The sequence below is a fragment of the Dendrobates tinctorius genome, unplaced genomic scaffold (genome assembly GCF_039654945.1).
Source record: "Dendrobates tinctorius isolate UK_male_01 unplaced genomic scaffold, ASM3965494v1 ptg000294l, whole genome shotgun sequence".
Classification (NCBI taxonomy): Eukaryota; Metazoa; Chordata; class Amphibia; order Anura; family Dendrobatidae; genus Dendrobates; species Dendrobates tinctorius.
This window is the reverse complement of record NW_027361961.1, coordinates 2298725-2308220: the sequence shown is the minus strand read 5'-3', so window position 1 is coordinate 2308220 and position 9496 is coordinate 2298725.

Sequence of the window (9496 nt, the reverse complement as noted above, 5' to 3'; positions counted from 1 at the left end):
TATTGTACTGTTCGTGTCAGTTTTTAACCCCTTAACTATGTCCAATACGCCTCTTAACGGTGGCAATTAAGGATTCTTATGCTTTAACGCTGCTTTTTAACGGCACTGAGAAATAAGTACAGTATATAGCACCCCCAGTGTCGGAATTTCTCAAAGAACATGATTCGGGTTGGTTTTTACGGACCCCAGTGTTGCGATCGCCGTTATTTTTCTTTCAATAATTCAAACGGTGCTCCCTCCCTTCGGAGCCCTGCCATGCGCCCAAACAGTGGCTTTCCCCACATACAGGGTATTGGCATACTCAGGAGAAATTGCGCAACAAAGTTTGTGGTCCATTTTCTCCTGATACCCTTTTGAAAATAAAAATAATGGCTCCAAATTAAACTTTTTGTGAAAAAAGTAAAATATTCATTTTTTTTCGTCCACAGTGCTTTAGCGCTCGTGAAGCACCTGAAGGGTTAACAAACTTTTTGAATGTGGTTTTGCGCACCTTGAGGGGTGCAGTTTTTAAAATGGTGTCGCTTTTGGGTATTTTTTGTTATATTGATCCCCCAAACTCACTTCAAATGTGAAGATGTCCCTAAAAAAAAGGTTTTGTAAATTTTGTCGGAAAAATGAGAAATTGCTGGTCAACATTTAACCCTTCTAATGTTCTAGCAAAAAAAAAAATTGTTTCCAAAATTGTGCTGATGTACAGTAGACATGTGGGAAATGTTATATATTAACATTTTGTGTGACACCAGTTTCTGAGTTAAGGGTACAAAAATTAAAAGTTTCAAAATTGCATATATTTTCAAAATTTTTGCCAAATATCCATTTTTTTTATATATATAAATGCAAGTTATATTGAAGAAATGTTACCACTATCACGAAGTACAATATGTCATGGAAAAAAAAACATTCTCCGAATCAGTGGGATATGTTGAAGCGTTCTAAAGCTATAAGTTCATAATGTGACAGTGGTCAGAATTGTAACAATTGGCTTGGTCATTAAGTACCAAATTGGTTCTGTCACTAAGGGGTTAATAACCTACATAGTTTGGTGTTGTCATCAAAGAATCTTCACCCTGAGGAAGCTACACTGCTGTGGCATAAATGCGTGGGATCTGTGACTCTCCCACTTCCCACTTCATATTGAGGGTTGCATTCCTCGTGGTTCTTATGAATAATTTATATTTAGCTATTGCTTATATGGGCCTTTGGGGAACCCTTGTTTATTGTAGTTAGATTTTTGCATGCTGTTTTGCTATTTTGAGAGTCAGTCTTTTTGAACTTGTTTACCTTCTTATCTGCTTTTAATTGCTTTTATCCTCATTCCTGTGTATGTTTTGGCAGCAATAAAGTATCGTTTTCATTTTTTTGGATATTCCAGCTTATATTGTTTTACTTTGAATTTTTGATGCCTCATTTATAGTGGGTATGGAAAGTATTCAGACCCCTTTAAATTTTTCACTTTGTTTCATTGCAGCCATTTGGTAAATTCAAAAATGTTCATTTTTTTTCTCATTAATGTACACTCTGCACCACATCTTGACTGAAAAAAACAGAAATGTAGAAATTTTTGCAAATTTGTTAAAAAAATGAAAAAAAAACTGAAATATCACATGGTCATAAGTATTCAGACCCTTTGCTCAGACACTCATATTTAAGTCACATGCTGTCCATTTCCTTATGATCCTTCTTGAGATGGTTCTACTCCTTTATTGGAGTCCAGCTGTGTTTAATTAGACTGATAGGACTTGATTTGTAAAAGCACACACCTGTCTATATAAGACAGTACATGTCAGACTAAATGACAATCATGAGGTTAAAGAACTGGCCAAGTAGCTCAGATACGGAATTGTGGCAAGGCACCGATCTAGCCAAGGTTACAAAAGAATTTCTGCAATACTCGAGGTTCCTAAGAGCACAGTGGCCTCCATAGTCCTTAAATGGAAGACGTTTGGAACCACCAGAAGTCTTCCTAGACCTAGCCATCCAGCCAAACAACAATTATGGGAGAAGAGTCTTGGTGAGAGAGGTAAAGAAGAACCCCAAGATCACCGTGGCTGAGCTCCAGAGATGCAGTAGGGAGATGGGAGAAAGTTCCACAAAGTCAACTATCACTGCAGCCCTCCACCAGTCGGGCGTTTATGGCAGAGTGGCCCGACGGAAGCCTCTCCTCAGTGCGAGACATATGAAAACCCTCATAGAGTTTTTTAAAAAACACATGAAGGGACTCCAAGACTATGAGAAATAAGATTCTCTGGTTTGAGATGAAGATAGACCTTTTTGGTGATAATACAAAGCTGTATGTGTGGAGAAAACCAGGCACTGCTTATCACCTGCCCAATACAATCCCAGCAGTGAAACATGGTGGTGACAGCATCATGCTATTGGGGTGTTTTTCAGCTGCAGGGACAGGACAACTGGTTGCTATTGAAGGAAACATGAAAGCAGTGAAAGTACAGAGATATCCTGGATAAAGACCTCTTCCAGAGTGCTCTGGACCTCGGACTTGGCCGAAGTTTCACCTTCCAACAAGAAAATTACCCTAAGCACAACGCTAAAATAACAAAGGCGTGGCATCAGAACAAATCGGTGACCATTCTTGACTTGCCCAGCCAGAGCTCTGACCTAAACCCAATTGAGTGTAATACGGCCGGGGGGTAGACAAATCGCACACTCCGTACTCACTGTGCTGTCTGCTGCTTCTTCCCTGGTGCATCCCACATTCTTCCTGGAGTTCAAAGGACTGGAAGTAGAGCCCAGGATAACTTCAAACAATAAAGATTTATTCTCTTCAGGACACAGCACATCCAATACACCTTTAGTACACTTGATACGGTACCAGCAATACATTTTTGTCAGCCTTCCCTACCTCCGTCTTCTTTACCAGAATGGACCACAAAGTTACAACGGGATGAGGAGCCCGGTGAAAAAGGCACTTCAACCTATCTCCCTGGAACCGACTTCTGCCCAGACATGGAAATAATCATCTACTAGGTCGTCCACCCCCTTTTGGGTATCCTCCCCGAGCACTCGCTTGTGGCCCACTCGACTACTTCTTCAGCACCCAGACTTCTGCTAACACTTCATCAGTGACTTATTGTTGGGAATCTCTCTCAGGCAAAACTAACAGGTCAGGGAAATTCTTATCCTCTCTTGCTGACAATTTTATCTTCCAAAAGGTAGGGGAGAAAACAAGGGGAACTGCTACCTTGGATCTAATCCTTATAAACAGGGAGGAAATGGTTGAGGAGGTAAAAGTGGCTGGGACCCTAGGAGGTAGCGACCATGCTATTTTAGAATTTTGGATAACTAGAGGAGGAAGACCTGTGAAGACTCAGACGTCAAGGTTAGATTTCAGAAAGGCAGATTTTAAGGGATTCAGAAAGAGAATTGGAGGGATCCAATGGCTGGATATCCTTAAAGACAAAAATGTCCAGGAAGGATGGGAAATCTTGAAAAATGAAATTCTCAAAGCATAATTGTTAACAATTCCGAAAATAGGGAAGAATAGGAAGCATTTAAGGAAACCAGGATGAATGAACACAGAACTTAAGCACATGCTAAAAAGGAAGAAAAAAATGTTTATAAAATGGAAAGAGGGAGGCATATCTAAAGAAGAATATAATGCTGTCTGCAGAACCTGCAGGACACAAATCAGATTATCTAAAGCTGACAATGAATTGAGGCTTGCAAGAGATGTCAAAAGCAATAATAAAGGATTTTGGGGATATGTCAAAAGTAAAAGAAAAGTCAAAGATGCTATAGGATTTTTACAGGATGAAAATGATGAAATGGTAAGACAGGATGTTGAGAAGGCCGAACTTTTAAATTCCTATTTTGCATCTGTTTTCTCTCAGAAAGGAAATGTAACATCAACTGTTCTTCACTGTCCTATTAAGGGAATAGAAGAATCCAGGATATCTATAAACAGAAATATAGTGAGGAAACACTTAGCTAACCTAAATTAATTCAAGTCTCCAGGTCCAGATGAATTACACCCCAGAGTACTGAAGGAGATAGCAGAAGAAATTTTTGAACCCATAATCTTTGAAAATTCTTGGAGAACAGGAGAAGTCCCAGAAGATTGGAGAAGAGCAAATGTTGTTCCTATCTTCAAAAAGGGGAAGAAGGTGGACCCAGGCAACTATAGGCCAGTGAGTCTGACTTCTATACCAGGAAAGATCTTTGAACAAATTATTAAACAACATGTATGTCAGTACCTGGATAAGAATGAAGTGATTAAACAGTCAGCATGGGTTTGTAACTAATAAGTCATGTCAGACTAACTTAATTTCCTTCTATGATGGAATCACTGATTGGGTGGATCAAGAAAATGCTGTAGATATAGTATATCTTGACTACAGCAAAGCATTTTACAAAGTATCTCATACAATCCTTATTGAAAAAATGACTAAGTATGGAATGGACAAGGCAACTGTTAGGTGGATTCATAACTGGCTTAGTGATCGGACCCAAAGAGTGGTCGTAAATGGCTGCACATCCAGTTGGAAGAATGACTCAAGTGGGGTACCACAGGGCTCTGTCCTGGGACCTGTATTGTTCAACATCTTTATCAACGATTTAGATGAAGGAATTGAGGGTAAACTGATTAAATTTGCTGATGACACAAAGCTAGGAGGGATAGCTAATACTAGAGAAGAGAAAGAGAGAGGATTCAAAAAGATATAAATAAACTGGAGAAGTGGGCAGCAAATAACAGAATGGTTTTTAACAGGGAAAAATGCAAAATACTACATCTGGGCAATAAAAATGAAAAAAGCATATACAGAGTGGGAGGAATAGGGCTAAGCAACAGCACATGTGAAAAAGACTTGGGTATACTAATAGATCACAGACTGAATGAGTCAACAGTGTGATGAAGCAGCAAAAAAGGCAAATGCAATTCTAGGATGTATTAACAGAAGCATACAGTCTAGATCACGTGAAGTCATTATTTCCCTCTACTTTTCTTTGGTCAGACCTCATCTGGAATATTGTGTCCAGTTTTGGGCGCCACATTTTAAAAAAGACATCAACAAACTGGAGCAAGTTCAGAAAAGAGCGACCAGAATGGTGACCAGTCTGCAAACCCTGTCTTATGAGGAAAGGTTGCAGGATTTGGGAATGTTTAGTTTGCAAAAGAGAAGACTGAGAGGAGACTTAATAGCTGTCTACAAATATCTAAAGGGCTATCACATTGTAGAAGGATCAACTTTATTCTCATTTGCACAAGGAAAGACTAGAAGCAATGGGATGAAACTGAATGGGAGGAGACACAGATTAGATATTAGAAAAAACTTTTTGACAGAGTGATCAATGAGTGGAACAAGCTGCCACGATAAGTGGTGAGTTCTCCTTCAATGGAAGTCTTCAAACAGAGGCTGGACAGACATCTGACTGGGATGATTTAGCGAATCCTGCTTTGAGCAGGGGGTTGGACCAGATGGCCCAGGAGGTCCCTTCCAACTCTACGATTCTCTGATTCTATGATTCTATGACTTCACTGACTTCTTCACCACGTTGCTGCAGATACCTTGCACTTTACTCTGCTCTGACAATTCTCCCACATCTACTATGGATTGCTAGGGATTCCACTTCACACGCTATATGGCAGCTATACAGCTCAGGAACAGGACATCTGAGCAGCACCAGGGGTCTACCCCCGACTTTCTCCAGGAAATCTGTCTAGCTTATTCCCCAGCTACCACTCCTACAATTAACCTCTAAGTGTCCTATAACTATACCTTCTTATGCAGTATACTCAGTGCCCCCATCTAGTGGCCTTTTCCCTAACTGCACTGTCCCTAACTTACATATAATACAATATAGCAATAAACATGTATATGCAGCGTACACATCGTAAATACGACACATTTAAATATGGCAATCATATACAGGTAACTAGTGGCAACAACATTTACAGGGCTAGGCCCTGACCCTCTTACATGAGCATCTCTGGAGAGACCTGAAAATGTCTGTCCGCCAATGTTCACCATCCAACCTGATGGAACTGGAGAGGATCTGCAAGGAAGAATGGCAGAGGATCCCCAAATCCAGGTGTGAAAAACTTGTTGGACCATTCCCAAGAAGACTCATGGCTGTACTAGCTCAAAAGGTTGCTTCTACTCAATACTGAGCAAAGGGTCTGAATACTTATTATGATCATGTGATATTTCAGTTTTTCTTTTAAAATAAATGTGCAAAAATTTCTACATTTTTTTTTTACAGTCAAGATGGAGTGCAGAGTGTACATTAATGAGAAAAAATTAACTTTTTTGAATTTACCAAATGGCTGCAATGAAACAAAGAGTGAATAATTTAAAGGGGGTGTGACTACTTTCTGTACCCACTGTATGCCTATCCTGTTAAGTATATGTATTTGATATTTAATTATGAAGATTTACAAAATATGGACACTTACATTCAAAATGGATGCTTTGCTGAATACGTATAAGAATCCCAGATATTAAATGATGTACTTGTGTGAGCTAATTCATGTTTGTCAGCAGGTTACATAAACCTTCAGTGGACTCTGATATGATTGTATAATATACTGAGCTGATAAAGAATGAGTAATACCTAATCTGTTCATACCAGGGTGTATCAACCCTACTCCCCTCATGTTGATCAAAGGTCAATATGCTGTGTGCAAGACAGATGTCAGCTTGACCTAATTGATTAACCATCAGAAATCAGCAATGACTGGCAATAATTATGAGATAAGACAATGAGGTAATTGTCATGTCGGACGCTATTCACACCACAGCGTCCGGCAGGCAGCGGTAGTTCCATCTCCATCCACTATAGCCTCAGTGGCGCCAGCTTGATTTTACTCAGGTTATCGGGGGTTAATCTAGCTGGAAATCAGGTGGGATGTTTGGTCACACCAACGGTCTTTAAATAGTCGTGCTGGCCTGTGGGCGTCGCCGATTATAGCTTGTGTTTTATGCCAAGTGGTTCCGGTCTGGAGAGGAGGTGTTGGAGAGAGAAATTAATATCTGGTGTCGTATGATCCGTTGTTACCTTTTCGCCTTCCCATATTTGTGTTTTGTTTTGCCCTGTTCACATTACGGTATTGTCCTGTGTGTATGCGGCGCTGTGCGGTTTAAGTTCTCCCTGTCTGTCAGTACTGTGTGGGCTTTGGTGGTTTGACAACTCACTGGGTGGAGGGTGGAGGGTTCAGCTTAGGGCTGAGCAGAAGATAAGGAAAGGTTGGAGGCTCAGGCATTTGCACCATTAGCAAAAACCCTGGGTTGAGGGTCAGACAGGGTTTTCCCTAGTTTGAGGGACTCTGCAGGGGCCCGGGTTTTGTCAGCCTCCTTCGACCTAAGCCTCGCATAACATTATAATCGGCCCAACATTTTTCCATGGATTCCATGACTTCCATAAACCGCCAGTTGGCGGCGCTGTCCATACAGGTCACCGAGTTGAAGGGGGCAGTTCAGCAGCAGGGCCTGGTGGTAGCTAATGTACAAGCGGCTTCTGCTGGTGCAGGTGCAGAGCCAAAGATTCCGCTGCCTGAATGATTTTCTGGGGAACGCAGCAAATTTGTCATCTTTCGGGAGGTCTGCAAGTTATACTTTCGCATGCGCCCTGTCTCCTCAGGTAATGAGGCTCAGCGGGTGGGTCTGGTGTTATCATTACTGAGTGGGGACCCTCAAGCATGGGCGTTTTCCTTACCAGCCGACTCTGCTACGTTTCATTCGGTTGAGAATGTTTTTTCAGCACTCGGGCTCATTTAAGATGATCCCGACAGATTGGCTTTGGCGGAATCTAAAATCCGCGCCCTCCGTCAGGGGGAATGTATGGCGGAAGACTATTGTTCAGAATTTCGCCGTTGGGCAGTAGACACACAGTGGAACGACCCAGCGCTGCGGAGTCAGTTTATTCATGGGGTTTCAGAAAGAGTTAAACAGGCCCTCCTGATGTATGAGACTCCTGCATCGTTAGAGTCTGCCATGAGTTTGGTTATTCGTATTGATCGCCGTTTGCGTCAAGGGGCGCAGGAGACGCTGCCCCTGGGGGAAAGCAGGGGTGCAAGTGTGGTTTCTGCAGGTGAGCCCACGGAACCTATGCAAATCGCTGGGGTATCACATGTGCAGCGTCACGTTCCTGGGTTCAGGAAGCATGGAGCATGTTTTTACTGTGGTAAAAGAGATCATTATGTAAATGCTTGTCCTGTGCTACCAAAGAAAGTCGCACCGGCGGAAAACTGATAAGCTAAGAGGGTATGGAGGAGGCCCAACTGAGCGTATGCATATCCTCCATGATGGTATCTCAATGTATGCTCCCTGCCAGGGTTATTATTGCGGGCAGAGAGCTACCCATATCAGTGTTTGTGGATAGCGGTTCCACCACCAATCTCATGGATGAGGAGTTTGCACGCACGGCAGGTTTTAAGATCGAAAAACTCCCTCATCCTATTTGTGTGGTTACCATTAATGCCGTTCCCCTCCCACAGGGGGAGATTACTGAGTTTGTAGCTGAGGTTAAACTCCACATTGGGGTCCTACATTCTGAGTGGGTTACATGTAGGGTACTCAATAATCTCCCAGCACAAATGGTCCTGGGTTTCCCATGATTGTCCAAGCACAACCCGGTGATTGACTGGAGAACCCAGGACATAGTCCAGTGGAGTGGTTTCTGCCAGGAAAATTGCTTGGCCACATGTGTGTCCGCCGTGAAGTCCAGCCTTCCGGAGGCATTGCTGGATTTTGCGGACGTATTCTCTGAGAGGGGTTGCTCAGAACTACCTCCACATCGAGCCTATGACTGTGAGATTAGGTTAAAACCCGGGGCTAAATTGCCAAAGGCGAGGATGTTTAGTATTTCTGGTCCGGAGAGACAAGCTCTTAAAGACTACATCGCGGAGAGTTTGAGTAAAGGGCACATCCGGCCTTCATCCTCACCTGTAGCAGCAGGGTTTTTCTTCATTAAGAAAAAAGATGGGGGGTTACGCCAGTGTCTGATTTCCAGGAGTTAAACCAGATTACGTTCCGTGATCCCTACCCGATGCCGCTGATCCCTGATTTGTTCAACCAGGTGGCTGGTGCGAAGTGGTTTTCCAAACTTGACCTCAGGGGGCCATATAACCTCATAAGGGTCCGTCAGGGGGATGAGTGGAAGACGGCGTTTAATACCCCTGAGGGTCATTTTGAAAGCCTAGTTATGCCATTTGGGTTGACAACCGCGCCTGCTGTTTTCCAACATTTCATAAATTATGTATTCGCTCATGTGCTGGGGAAATTTGTGATTGCGTACCCGGATGATATCCTCATTTATTCGAGCGACCAGGACACTCATTTAGAGCATGTCAGGCAGGTGTTACAGTTGCTCCGTGAGAATAAGCTCTATGCTAAGCTTGAAAAATGCGTATTTTTTGTTCAGGAGTTGCCTTTTTTGGGATATATTGTGTCCACCGCAGGGTTTAAAATGGACGCCGCGAAGGTGCAAGCTGTGCTGCGATGGGAACGGCCTGATAATCTGAAAGCGCTCCAGCGGTTCC